The sequence below is a fragment of the Nyctereutes procyonoides genome, unplaced genomic scaffold (genome assembly GCF_905146905.1).
Source record: "Nyctereutes procyonoides isolate TBG_1078 unplaced genomic scaffold, NYPRO_anot_genome, whole genome shotgun sequence".
Taxonomy (NCBI): Eukaryota; Metazoa; Chordata; class Mammalia; order Carnivora; family Canidae; genus Nyctereutes; species Nyctereutes procyonoides.
In genome coordinates, this window is record NW_026575034.1 from 4,626,982 (window position 1) to 4,642,095 (window position 15,114).

General features: G+C 36.7%; 1 protein-coding gene and 1 non-coding gene across 3 annotated transcripts in view; one reads left to right on the top strand and one right to left on the bottom strand.

Moving 5' to 3' along the window:
* LUZP2 (leucine zipper protein 2) overlaps window positions 1–15,114 on the bottom strand; it is a 467,396-nt gene that overhangs the window by 36,093 nt on the left and 416,189 nt on the right. The window lies entirely within an intron of this gene.
* On the top strand, window positions 4,199–4,329 carry LOC129505183 (small nucleolar RNA SNORA9). The gene has a single exon (XR_008663489.1). It is a non-coding gene; the product is annotated as a small nucleolar RNA SNORA9 (small nucleolar RNA).

Sequence of the window (15,114 nt, forward strand, 5' to 3'; positions counted from 1 at the left end):
TCATGGCATACCGCTGAAACTATATTTATTTTCTAATCGTAAACCGTGATATTTGTGACTTTTTAAATTATACATTGAAAATAAACTATCATTTAGCTAAAAATGAAAACAATGACAGATTTTCTACTTAATAGGCTATCTGGTATACAATGGAGCCCCACAAAAATATATGTTACGTCCAATGGCAAAACAAATACCATCCTTATAGGGTAAAGGATGTGATGAAATTAAGGATGAAATTAAGGGAAGAGGAAATTACCTGGTGTCTTAGTCCAATTAAGCTGTCATAACAAAATACCATAGACTGGGGGGCTTAAACAACAGAATATTTTCTCATAATTCCTGAGGCTGAAAATTCCCAGATCAGATTTAGCAGAGTTTGGTGTTGAAGGTTCTCTTCTTTTCTTGGAGATGAAAGTAGAGACAAGAGACTTAGAAATATTCCCACAACCACCAGAAAGTGAAAGAGGCATGCAGGGAACATATTTTCCCCCTAAAACTCCCAGAGACAGTACGGTATTGTGAAATTTCAGATTTCGAGTCTCTAGACATGTTAGAAAATAAGTTTCTGCTATTTTAAACCATCACATTTTTCTTTGTGATTTGTTACAGTAGCCACAGGACACTGAACAAATACCTCTTACAGCAATTTAGAAATGTGTTAGATACTCATTTTCCTAGCACTTGGATATGTTCCGTAATTCTATCCAAGGCAAAATAGTTTTACATTTCCTCAGTAGTATATCCAAGGTTCTCTTTTCTTTTCTATTCTTTTTTTAAAGTTTTATTTATTTATTTGACAGAGAGAGAGAAAAGAGAGAAAGAGAGAGAGAGAGAGAGAGAGAGAGCATGAGCAGGGGGAGGAACAGAGGGAAAAGCAGACTCTGCTGAGCAGGGAGCCTGATGCGGGGCTTGACCCCAGAACCCCTGGATTATGACCTGAGCTGATGGCAGACGCTTACCCAACTGAGCCACCCATGTGCTCCTCTCTTGTCTTCTCTGATGAAAAAATCCCAAAGCCTAAACCTCTTAAATAGCACTGAGAACCTATCTTAAAGATAAAAACTATTAAAGAAACTTTTGTAAATGGGTGAAATGAGCATCCTTAGCAGTGCGCTTGTCAAAGAAAGAATTCCAAGGTAAATGGCACATCTTAGTCATTTCCATGTTCTGTTGGAGGAAGCATAGGCACGTATATTACCTACGTGGCTGTTCTCTAATTTAAATTGATTTTTATATAGTGTATATTTTTAATATATCACATGAGGAAATTGGAATAGGTGATGTGTGAAGTTCTTTCCTTAGCAGTGGAAAAGATCCAGAAGAATAATCAGGGAGTGTGAAACTGAATGGTGTGGAAAAATAAAGCTTTGATTCTGGGCTCACAAACAGTATCCTCACAGCAAATTATAAGTGCAAATATATATATATATGCAAACATATATAGTATATATAAAATATATATCACAACATATTTCTTTCAACTGGTATGTACTTTAAATATAATATTTAATTGTCTTAGAATGAGATTAGATTTCATTTCTAACCAAGACTGAATAACAGGGATTACATTTACTCTCCTACCTGAACAAATGAAAAAAAAAAAGGGAAAAAAGGGGAAACAATGGTATTAAGAAAACTGGCAACAGCCAATGAGGGACAGTGGTGTGTTAAAGAGAGGACACAAATGAGATGCAGAGAACCTGTGTCATTGCAACTAGAGGCCAGTAGAAGGGCACTGAAGAACTCAAACAATGAGAAATGATGGGATGAACATCCTGCCAAAGCCTACGCATGCAATGGCCTCTCCAGGACCAAGCCGTGGTCTGTATCTTCCTTGAAATGAGGACCCTGAACATGAATAAAGCGACTGGAATTGTTTTGTTGCTTAATTTAGTTCCCAGGGTCCTGACAGAAAAATGAAATCATCAACTATTTTTTTTTTGGTGGGGGGCAGAGAGAGAGGGAGCATGACATGTGCATGTTCACAAGTGGGGGTGGGGGGAGCAGGAGGAGAGGGAGAGAGAGAATCTCGAGCAGGCCCCATGTTCAGTGGGGAGCCCCACGTGGGGCTCTATCTCACAACCCTGAGATCATGACCTGAGTGAAGATCAACAGGCAGAAGCTTAACCAACTGAGCCATCCAGGTGCCCTGAAATCATGAACTTTTTAAAGGCAAAGATAACGCCCCTTTCATCTCTACAACTCTTCACAGGTCCCATCAAAGTTGACAAAAGGAAGATGTTTGATATTGTTTAAAAGAATAGAAACATCACAGAACTCTTCATATTGTACCTCACGTGAACTCTGCACGTATTGCTAGCTCCACCTTTGGGTGAAGGAACTGAGACTTTGATATGCTCACTGAGTCTCCCAAAAATCAAAGTACTTTGGATGATACGGCTAATGATTAACCCAAGATGCCATATTCTGATTTCTTTGTATTTTCAACTCCATCTTAATACCTCTCTGTTAGAGATAATAGTTGACAGGACTCATCGCCATTTACCGTTCGTCCTCTTTTCACCCTCAAATTATGTAATGACTCTCCTCAAGCATCTAGTTTCTGTTTTAGGTGCTACTGGGAAAAAGAAAGAGGCCCTTTACGGAGTACTTTTTCTGTAGAGTCCAGTTTGCTACAGTATACTTTAATTTCATTAAAGTTTGCTTCATGATCAAGTAATTGCATTAAGAAAAACAATTCTTAAATTAGGACATAAAACTGCCCTCTATATGAAGAATACAAATACCCATTTGTATTTACCAAATTAACTTCACCAAATATGTTCTTATTGTATATGCTCATTAGGTTTGATCTAATAAAAAATCTCTCACAGTTTTAGAGATTGTTGACAAATGGAAGTCATATGGAAAGGTGGTTCCAATGTTGTCCATCCATGATTTTTCCAGATTCATCCTTCTTAAACTTTGGCTCACATATAAAATGAGGCAGAGCGTGACCGGAGAAACCGTATGTGGTGACAGTCAAAAACAATTTTATGGGAGATGACTCAGAATGTTATAAAAAGAGAAAAAAAAAAGTTGAAAGAACAAAAGCTTCTCCTTGTTTTACCTCCTGTCTATCCTCAGGGTGAAATAATATGCTGCGATACAAATAAAATATATCAATAGCTAATGTACAATTTCAAAGTCAGTTAATGCCCTTCTAGTTCTGTGCTCCTAATTCCACTCAAGTCCTTCTGTCACGCTTCAGCAGAAACACGCATCCTTGTCTTTAGTTACCTCTTATTTCCCAATCTTACGGTATTTCCGAGGCACAGTTTTACCCCGAAAGCCCAAAGCTTCCTAATACTCTGTTTCTCTCTAGTTCTTCAGTCTCCAGATTGTTTACCAAAGTTAGAGGATTGTTGAGAGGAAACACAAACCCTCTAGTGGGGTTCTGTGTCATAGTTATCTCTAAATAGGAGTCAACAAAGCATTCCCTAAAACAAACAGAGCTGACTGGGTTCTTAACAAAAACAAATCTTGGAGTTTTGTTTGGTCCAATGTGAGCAGAAGTTGTCTGTAATAAGTTCTATAACTATGTACTATTCCAATTATCAAAAAAAAATTATTTTGACAAGACCCCTTGCAGCAACCCCCAGGGTATTCCATATCTTCTGAGCAAGTCACACATGCTCCTCTCCGTGCTTTCCTTTAATTTGCTTCTTCCTTCCCAATTTGCCTTCTTCCCTGATTCTGTAATCTGAGTCCTACCAGTGCCATTGGTCCCAGCTCCAACTTGCCTTCCTTCACAAACGCCTCCTGAAGATGGAGAATGACGGAGATATGATAACACCTCTGTGATTCCAAGGGAGTGAAAAAAGATACAACTCATAACATTTCCAGGAGAAGAGATAGTAGAATAAGGTCATATGCCAAGATTATGATATACCTTCAGGTCAAAGTGGTAAAGTATTATTTTGCTTTTTTTTTTTCAAATTATGAAGAATATCAAAGATACTTTAGAATCCCCATTTTTGCAGAAAATAAAATTAAAACTCAAACAGTGGTTAAATCATTTGTCCAAAGTCATAATGTTACTAAGTTGGGTGCAATTCTAGAGTATTAGCTTCCTCTTGCTCCTATGACAAATTACAACACACTGAGTGGAAGAAAGCAAGGCTACTGTCTTAAAATTCTATTGGTCAGATGTTTCACTGAAGGAATGGTCTCAGTGAATTAAAATCAAGGCTTCCTGCAAGCCCCCAGCATGGTTGGGTCTGGGGTGACCCTGCACGTTCCTGCAGTGCTTGAAAGAACATTGTGAAATGGTTTGATGCCTTGCTTTGCTCCATCCAGAGGAAGATGACAGAAATTTCAACAGTTGATTGCTTTCTTCCATTTCTGATGTGCTGGGTATTGCCAAGATCTCTACTCCCTGATATTGTAACCACTTGCCACATAAGGTTAGATTAAGTTAAATTAATTTAAAAAAAATAAATCAAGTTTTCAGCAATTAACTATGTTAATTTCTGGAGGCTCTAGAAAAGAATACAATCCTCTTTTTCCAGCTGCTAGAGCCCACTCATATCCTTTTTTTTAAAATAAGTTTTTATTTATTTATTCATGAGAGACACAGAGAGAAAGACAGAGAGACAGAGAGAGGCAGAGACACAGGCAGAGGGAGAAGCAGGTTCCATGCAGGGAGCCCGAGGCGGGACTCAATCCTGGGTCTCTAGGATCACGCCCTGGGCTGAAGGCAGATGCTTAATCACTGAGCCACCCGGGCGTCCCCCACTCATGCCCTCAGCCATAGTTCCCATCCTGTCTTCAAACTCAGTAAATCTATATGTCTCTGTGTCTTCCACAGTCACAACTCCTTCCTTTTGTTCTTTTTGCCCACTTCGAAGGTCTCCTGTTTTACTTTGGGCCCATATAAATGACCTAGGTTAATCACCCTACTTTAATATCAACGGATCGGCAGCTTTATTTCTGTCTGCCACCTTAGTTCTCATTTGCTGTGTGACCTAACAAATCCACAATATATTTATAAATAGAAAATACATTTATAAATAACTCATATATATAAGAGGAAATAATAATGCACCTTTAAAAAATTCTAAATTGGATTTCTAATAAAAATGCTGTATTTTAAATGTTTGGAATGTAGCCAAAGTAACCCTTTCTAGGAAAACTACATAATTCTAAAACACTTATGTTATAAAAAAAGATAAAACCCTTAAAAAGTCTGCAAATTACCCAAATAAAGAAAGAAAATGCTGATAATAAAGAGAGAAGAAACAATTGTAAAAGTAGAAAACAAAATCAAATAGGAAGCTTAAGCAGAAAATGATAATTCTTTAAGAAATATTAATATAGTAGAAATATTGGTAAGTACAAATGAACTATTTGGTATGAGAAAATTTCTATAGCTATATTACAACAAAACTTTAAAAGATCTAGCAACAGTAGCACACTTTAAAGCCAATCCATTTATTATTAATATTATTTTAGAGACAGAGAGTGCATGGGCAGGGGAGGGGCAGAAGGAGAGAGAATCCTAAAGTTGGGGATCCCAAGGTGTAGCTCTGCTGGGGGTGGTGCTCAAATCTCACAACCCCGAGACCACAACCTACGGTAGCCAAAACCAAGAGTGGGACTTTTAACTAGCAGAGCCACCCAGGCACCCCTAAAGTGAATCCATTTTAAACCACATATAAAGTTGTCAAATTTCTAGAAAAATATAACTTTGCAAAACTTACTGAAATAAAAATGAGGAAACTGGATATTATCTAACAAATCAGTGAATTGCAAGTTACTGGAGAAATGTGCATTATTTAGCAATTACTGAGAAAATCAATGATCCATATTAATATTTAATATGTACATCTGAATCACTAAAATAATTGTATGTGGATTCAGTAATGTAGAAAAAATAATATGTAAAATATTTGGAAGAGATATAGAAGAACAGTTTTATGACTACAGGACAGGAAACTTTTTTAAATAAAGGCAATAAGCACTAATCATGACATGAATTTATATGTTGATTTGACTACATGGAAATCTAGTCATTTTATTAGAAGACACATTAAAAAAGAAAATGAAAAAAACACACACTGGAACCATGGATAGTTATTTGCAAATCAAAGGACTGATATCCAGAATATATAAAGATTCTTTATAAATAAATAATTGACAAAATTTAAGAAGGGGAAAGATACAGTCATGTCTTATAATGGGAAAAACAAATTTTGTGTTACATTAGGAAAAGGTATCTCTTGCTCATTAGCAATTAACAAATTGCAAACTGAGACTTGAGTGAACTACTATTTTATACTAAATCAGCAAAATTTTTGCTTTAAAATACCCAGCTAGGGGATCCCTGGGTGGTGCAGCAGTTTAGCGCCTGCCTTTGGCCCAGGGCGTGATCCTGGAGACCCGGGATCGAATCCCACGTCGGGCTCCAGGTGCATGGAGCCTGCTTCTGCCTCTGCCTGTGTCTCTGTCTCTCTCTCTCTCTCTCTCTGTGTGTGTGACTATCATTAAAAAATAAAAATAAAAAATAAAATACCCAGCTAATGTCAGTAAACTGATAATGCCCCAATTCTGTTTTTATGTTGGTTGGTGGACATAATGTGTGTTTATTATTATGTACACAATTTAGATAAAAACATATAATAATTATATGTTACAGCAGTTAAAAAATAGATATATTGACATGGAAATTGTTCATGCTTTGTTAAGATAAAATGGTTCACAAAAGAATATACACAGTATCATCCTGTTCTGTGAAAATGTATAATAGTATGTACAATATGCACAAAACCAAGTTTGTGAGAGAAAGTATGTGAGATCTTTTTTTCCCTAGTTGGAGGTATTATGAAATGGTTTTATGCTATATTAATTAATTAATTAATGTATTTATTTGGGTCTTTTTTTCCCCTTGAAATAGCACAGATTGTTTTTAAAATAAGAAAAGGATAAAATTATGAAATATTTTAAGAGATAAATTCCAGTCAAAAAATTTTTCAGAAATATGATGAAGAAACTGATGCATTGTCTGATAGAGTTGGAGTTTGACATGAGGGAAAGAGAAATTTGGGAAGAGTATCACATTTCAGCAGAGGTAAAATGAAGAGCGCTCTAGAACAGAATGTGGTCTGTGGGGATTTTAAAAAGTATGTGAATATGCTCCAAGGAGAAAGTTTCAGTAGTGGAGATGTATGTTATAGGGCAGCCCGGCTGGCTCAGCAGTTTAGCACCGCCTTCAGCCCAGGGTGTGATCCTGGAGACCTGGGATCGAGTCCTACGTCGGGATCCCTTCGTGGAGCCTGCTTCTCCCTCTGCCTGTGTCTCTGCCTCTCTCTATGTGTCTCTCATGAATAAATAAATAAAATCTTAATTTTTTTAAAGGAAATGTATGTTATATTAAGTGGTTAACAGACTTGACTTCTAGATTGAGGAATTTAGACTCTATCCACTAGGTAATGAAGAACTTCGATGGTATCTAAACTGTTTTTAACATCTCAACACACCTTAGACATAATTACTCAGAATTGATGATTGCAACAAGGGTCCTTGCCACACAATTCAGTTAACATCATATATGTATATTTTAAGACCAGCTATGAAAATTAAAAAAAAAAACAACAAAGCATCATGGGCATTTTTAAACTTCATTTCTAAGGAATATGAAATTGGTAAAACATTATGAGGTAATAATAATAATGTAAGTAATAGTTTACATTATTCAAGAGTAGAATTATTCTAAATTAGTTATGAGAAATAGAATATTAGTGTTTCCAAAGTGTTCTAAATATGAAACTTGATGCAATAAGCTGAAGTACTAATTACTCTATCAGTAATGTTTATTAATATTTCAAAATGACGTGAATCCTTGTTTACATCAGAATCATTTAAGAATAATTCATTCTCATGATAACAATTGCCTAGGAATACTTAGAAAATACATTTCTTATATCCTGTAGTATTGCTGATAATTTTAAGATACTAGAATAACTCAGTAACCTGACTGATATTACATTTATGAATTGTGTGGCCTATATGCATGAGGAAGACTATTTGCAAATAGATTGGAAAAGTACATGAATATGCGTGATTAATGGGGTTAATTAAAGTGGGAGTAAAGACTTTTACTGGTTTATTTATTTATTGGAGTATTTATTTATTTATTCATGAGAGACAGAGAGAGAAGCAGAGACATAGGCAGAGGGAGAAGCAGGCTCCTCACAGGAGCCCAATTTGGGACTCGATCCTGGACCTGGGGTCACCATCGAAGCCAGAGGCAGCCGCCCAAGCGCTGAGCCACCCACGCATCTCAAGACATTTACTGGTTTAAAATATTAAAACAGCTAAAACAATTTTAGGGAACTGAATTTGCTTTTTTCTTTTTCCTTTTTGTTGGGGGAAGAGGGATAACTAACAGTATTTATTTATAGAGCCCTTGCCATATGCCAGAAGAATTTGTTAACATGTGCATTGTATCTCAGCAACTAATCAGGCTACCTTTTAAGGGAAGGGAGAAGAAATGTGTGGGAAATATCAGAAAGGGAGTCAGAACATAAAGACTCCTAACTCTGGGAAACGAACTAGGGGTGGTGGAAGGGGAGGAGGGCGGGGGGTGGGGGTGAATGGGTGATGGGCACTGAGGGAGACACTTGACGGGATGAGCACTGGGTGTTATTCTGTATGTTGGCAAATTGAACACCAATAAAAATTAATTTATTAAAAAAATAGATATTCTAAAATAAATAAAAATAAAAAATAAAAATGAGGAGACTCAATTCAGAGTTTAGGAAGTTTACCCATGGGGAGCCTGGCTGGCACAGTTGGTTGGGCTTCTGACTCTTGATTTCCACTCTGGTCGTGATCTCATGGTTCTGGGATTGAGCCCCACAGCCGGCTCTGTGCTCAGGGCGGTCTGTTTGAGATTCTCTCTCTTTCTCTCCCTCTGCCCTCCTGCCTCCTGCTCCTTCTCTTTCTCTTTAAATAAATAAATAAATAAATAAATAAATAAATAAATAAATAAATAAATAAATAACAAATAAATCTATCTATCATCTATCTATCCTCTATATCATCTTCAAAAAAAGAAAAAGAAAAATTTGCCCAGATTTGACAGGAAGGAAAATGGTAGAGCTCACTCAAATACTCCTTAATCACAATGAATCCTAATATTGGACCACTGTGAAATGTAATCAGGAAAAAAATTGACATTTTAAGTCAATAAACTTACATAGTTTTTAACCTACATTGTTTACATGCCATTTTCTAAATACCGAAGCTTATTAGAAAGAATAATATTCACAATGCAACAATTCATCTCCGGAGGTCAAATGGTTTGTAATTATGAAACTTAAATAAGTCAATTCCAATGCATAATCCGAATCTTTCTATTACGTTTTCAAATATATTCCCTTTCATCTCATTTTAATAGAAATAGAGAGGGAAGCTAAAACTAAAAGTTAGTTCAGTAATATTTCCTACAAACATAGGATGCCCAGATAACTTTCAACTTCCCAGTCTAAATTCAATTTTGTAACTTTCTAATAATAACCTTTAATATAGGACTTCTTAAACTTCTGTCAATTGATATTAAATTATAGGTATAATTTTCTGTGGGGAGTCCATTGCTTTTATAACACTAGTAGAGTCTGCAAAATCTCAAATGACAAAGGACAACTGATCTAAATAAAGTACATTCCCCTATTTTTGCCCTGACCCTAATGCTCTGTACACACCCTTCCTCTTTAGGATGATAGTATGCATGCAGTTCATTCATGTGTTCATGCATTCAAAAACTACTTACTGGGTGACCTAGATGTGGCCAGAATAAGGCAGCTTACAAAGCAGATGCAATCCCTGTGCTCCAGGAGCACCCAGTCTGCTAGAAGAATTGCATTAAAACAAGTAATCTCACAAAAATTTAATCAAGTACAATTTGGATGACTACCACGAAGGATTTTCGATGGCTTTGAGAGCACAGCAGACAATAGAGTGAGCCGACCCATCTGGAGGGTCAGGTAAGTTTTCCTAAAGAAGCAGCATTAAAAATAAGACCTGAAGGATGACAAATTCCTCTAAATGAGGTTGAAAAACAGGTACAGGATTGAGGAATAAGAAAGCTTTCAAACTTTAAGGACTCCAAAGACAGCAATATGCTTGAGAGGAGAGATAAGAAGTGATGAAAAATCCAGAGTGATATGCATGGGGGGCTCATTAACGCCTGCCCAATTCTCTCTCCCAACTTTGACTTTCGGCTCTACCCACCCCAGAGGCATCCACATTTTATTTGGTTCCAGCTTTCTTCTGACCCCACACAGATGCCCTATATACCCCCTCTATTGCATCCTCCAAAATCCTCCAAAATGCTGACAGCGCGGTGTGGTGAAAGACACGCCGAAGGGGATCATGTTGGTCTCCCTCTGTTGGTTCCCTTCTACATTCAGGTTAACATAATTTGAGGGGCGACCTCTCTTTCTATACCTGCCTCTTACCTGTTACTGTTCTCACTGTCAATACTCCAAACCTCACCACCCACTGTTTCAAACACTCCCCCTCTTTCCCCTCTTGTTCACCTGTGTGGGGACGCACATGCATACACACGTGTGTCTACCCAGTGTTTTCAGATCTTGCTTTATTCCTAACGATCCCCTCCTGACTCTGTTCCTCTGCCCATGGTTATTTCTTCTAGTTTCCCCCACACCCTTTTCCTAATAAATTCTCACTTACTCTTGAAACACACTTGGAAGTTTAACCTGCACTATTGAGTCCTTTCAAATTCTCTCATGGGAGATCACATTTTCTTCACTTTCTGTCCGTTCATAAGATGTTTTTTGTTGACACATGTTAGTTTTAATTTCTAGTATGTTTAATTATCTTTCTCCTTGACCATGCTGAAGACTATCAGTTAGAAATCATTTAGTTGTAAGATATGATGCCCAACTAAAAACAGCCTGAACACCAAGAGTTATTATCTCACATGAGAAATCCTAATATAGAGGAGTTCTAGAGTTGGTTAATTCTGTAATCCAGGATGTCACCTGGATCCAGTAATTTTCCATCTTCCTGCTTGCCATTTTCAGAACACTCCTACATAATTACAAGAGTGCTATAGCAGTTCTAATTTAATGACTTTCTGAATTACTCTTTTGGCTATATATGACCATATGCCCATTATATATTTCATCAGTTGTAGATAGCAGAGTCCAATTAATAAAATAATTTTAAAAGCTATCAAATTAGACCCTGAGAGAAATTATTTACTCAAAATATTTACTCATAAAGATATGCAAAGGCTTCAAAGAATTCAAAGTATTCATATTCTTAAGAGATAAGAGTTGTACTAGAGCAGCAGAGAGGCAAATAATGTTGGCAGGTGATTAAATGTAGAATCAAAACTCAGGCATTTGATAACAGCAGAATCTGTTTACTGGTATATAAACCAACACCAGGAAAATAAGTCTAAAATCTGTAGGGATGAGAATAGAAAAAAAAAAAAGATGTAATTAGTGAAACACACATGATTATATAATGCTGCAATGAAGACTGATTACTCAAATCAAGAAGAATGGGCTTGTGGAGTGACTGGCTGGCTCAGTTGGTAGAGCATGGGGCTCTTGATCTTGGGGTCCTGAGTTCAAACTCCATGTTGGGCATAGAGCTTACTTTGAAGAGGAGGAGGAGGGGGCAGGTAATGGATTTTTTTTTTTTTTTACAAATAAATCTGATATTTAGGTCCAGAAAATAGAGTGCCTGAAAATAGGCTGAGTGTAGTTAGGTTTTTGGAGGAAAATGTGGACAGTTAAAACCTAGGAGATGAATGTTCATACTTTATTAGGAAATCACAAGTGGAAGTTGTTCATTCTTAGACATTTCTTTTTAAAATTTCTCATAAAATGACTTTAGTTGTATGAACAGAGTATGTGGTATTGGACAAAGTAATTTTCTCTAAAGTAAAAGTCTTTTGTTGTTGTTCTTTTCTGTGTCTATCATTGGAAGGCTACTGTGGAACCATTCCTGTTTTTATACATAAAAATTTTAGACTTCAGAAAACAGTGGACTATCATAATGATCTGGAACCTAGATTGCAAGCTTGATGCAGTTCATGGACGGTTGTTGACACAGGTGGAACTTACAAATTCCCCAAAAGTATTATGAGGCTTTAAATAATTTTCTACAAAAACACATTCCAGGATGTGAAACTCTTAAATCATTTTTAAGAAGGTTAAGTATGTGACACTACATCAAAACAACAAGCCCTTCTGCTCCTATTTCTTGCTTCTGAGAGGGGCCTCAAGAGACCTCAGAAATCAGGTTTCCATAGTGTCAGCTTCAAAGGTGTGTCTGACAAAATCTTAAGCTCAATAACTGATTAGATAATCATTCATTCAGTAAACAATCATTTATCACCTCCTGTATTGGTGCTAGGCACTGAATTAAATGCTGTTGAGTAGACGGATAAATGAGGAAGGATGGAGGACGTAAAAATGAATGAGCAGGATTTGCCTTTACATACTCTATTCCTGTGGTAGAGTACAAGATGGATGTCTATCCAAATGTTACATATATATTTAATAAGTGGAAAAATGGAAAACACTAAAACAGAAATAAGGAGATACATGAATCAATTACAGTGTACATCTACACAGAAATGATATATAAAGTAATGCAAGCAAAATTTACAATGAATTTTAATGAGGTGTTATCATTTCACTCATGCAATGTTAACCAACTGCATCACTTTTGTGAGCAACCCAATGTCTCCGTAATTCATTCTTCTCATATGAAAAAGGAGGATACATTCTGTGTGATGGTGGGCATGCGTCATTATATGATTGTCAAAATACATAGAACTTACACCACCCGGAAACCTAATGTAAACGATGGGCTCTGGGTGATAATGATGTGTCGATGCAGGTTCATCAAGTATAACAGAAGCACCACTCCAGAGAGAGGTGCTAATAGTGGATGTGGATGGGAGTGGTGGGGGGCAGAGAGTATATGGGAAATCCGTATTTCTGATAAATCTTGCGATGAGCTGAAACTTCTCTGAAAAAATGAAGTCTATTCGAAGAAAAAAATACTACTACTACTAATGGATTATAACCTAAAATCTAAAATAAATATCTGTGAGTCTGTTCTGATATAAATACATGACTGAGTGAATACAAAAGGGGGGGGCAAATAATCCTTATAGAAGAATTCTAAATAATGTACACATAGCTTCCTCCTACAGCAGGTGAAGCTTAAATGCCCTTCCCTTGAGTGCAGGCTGAACTTAATGATTCATTTCCAAAGAATAAGGTGTGTTAAAGGACAAGTGTTACCTTTGTGGAGAAATCTGGCAGATGCCATCTTAATCAAGTGATGAGGATTAACATCACCAATGACGTCATGTACCTGATACAACAGTAAGAAGAACACCACAACTTTGTGATGTTATTTGCAAAGATGCATAACCCGAGTGTAAGCATGAAAACCTATCAGACAGCCCTGGTTTAGGGGATGGAGAGTCTACAAAATATTCGACCATGACTTCGAAAGTGTCAAGGGTACAAAAAAGCAAAGAAAGCCTGAAGAACTGTCACAAACCAGAGGAAACTAAGAAGAAATGATAACTAAAAATGCAATGCGGTACCTGGATACCCTGAAATATAAAGAAGGGCATTAGTAGAAAAACTGGTGAAACTCAAGTAAGGTCTGTAGTTTGGTGGCAAGATATCGATGCTAATTTCTTAGTTTTGATAAATGCCCATAGCCATGGAAGATGCCGACATTAAGGAACGTTGAGTGGAGAGTATACAGGAGCTCCCTGTACTGTCTTTGTAATATATACATTTTTAAGTCTAGAATTCTTCCAAAAGACAATAATTTAAAAGAATGAGGATAATAATACTTCCTTCTAGAGTTTTGTGAGGATTAAATATGTTCATACAGGTACAGCAGAATTCAACACATCTCAACTATTGTATTATTACTATTATTATTTTCTAAATTTGTCCAAGACACATAAACATATTTTTTAAAGGATTTTGTTTATTTACTTGAGAGAGAGAGAGAGAGAGAGAGAGAGAGAGCACAAATGGTAGGAGGGGCAGAGGGAGAGGGAGAAGCTCACTTCCTGCTGAGCAGAGCGTCCTACCCTGGGCTTGACCCCCAAAATTCTGAGATCATTACCTGAGCCAAAGTCAGTTGCTTAATCACCTGAGCCATCCAGGTACCCCAAAGCATATGTTTTGTAAGAAAAATAATTTATGTCTAAAAAAAGAATTTGATGTTATAAACGATGAGTGGGCCTATGTCCATGAGAATATAAACATGACAAAGAATTAATACCATATACATGTTCAAAATATTAGTTTATCTCAAATAATTAACAATGGCTAAAAGTAAATAAAAAGAACTAGGAATTCACACATTCTTATTCAACACATTTTACACATTTAAAGGTGAAAATTAAACATTTTATCTATTTTATGCCAACAAAACATTAAGCATATGGAGAAGCCAGAGAATATCTTTTTTTTTTTTTTTTTTTTAAATATGGCTCAAGTAAAAGCTTAATGAGACCAAGGGCATGCTTCTGTGTCAGTAGTGGTGTAGTGCAATTTGGGATTTTGCTGGGCTATTGCTGGGGTTTTAGCAGCATCAGTAGGAGGCATGAGGAGGAAGTGAGAACTGATGCTTCAGAGAGACACCTTCCCAGTTGTAAAGAGTGGCTCCAACATTTATAGTCTAATGTGTATGGCGGGTTTAGGCATAGTTGGACAACTGTGTGGGGAAGTTGGCAGGAAACAGTTTAAATCACTCATCTCAAAACAGTATTTCTGGGCAGCAGGTGATAGTGAAAGCATCAGTATCATTTACACTCTTTTATTATTCAGGTCAGGGACTCACGGACATACAGGGAATAGGAGGATATTATCTTTTGCCAAAGGGAGAGACCTGGGAAAATGTCAATCAGGGTTTCTTAACTGCTCAGAAAAGCAGGCTGGCATTCATGGAAGGACCCTCATCCTAATAATAATAGAAAAACCGAACCCCTAATCCAGGAAAACGAAATGAATGCTGGTTTTACAAATGGTCAACTTTGTAGGAAAATAGGAAATGCTGCCTCTTGGATCTTTACATAAGCCTTATGGGAAG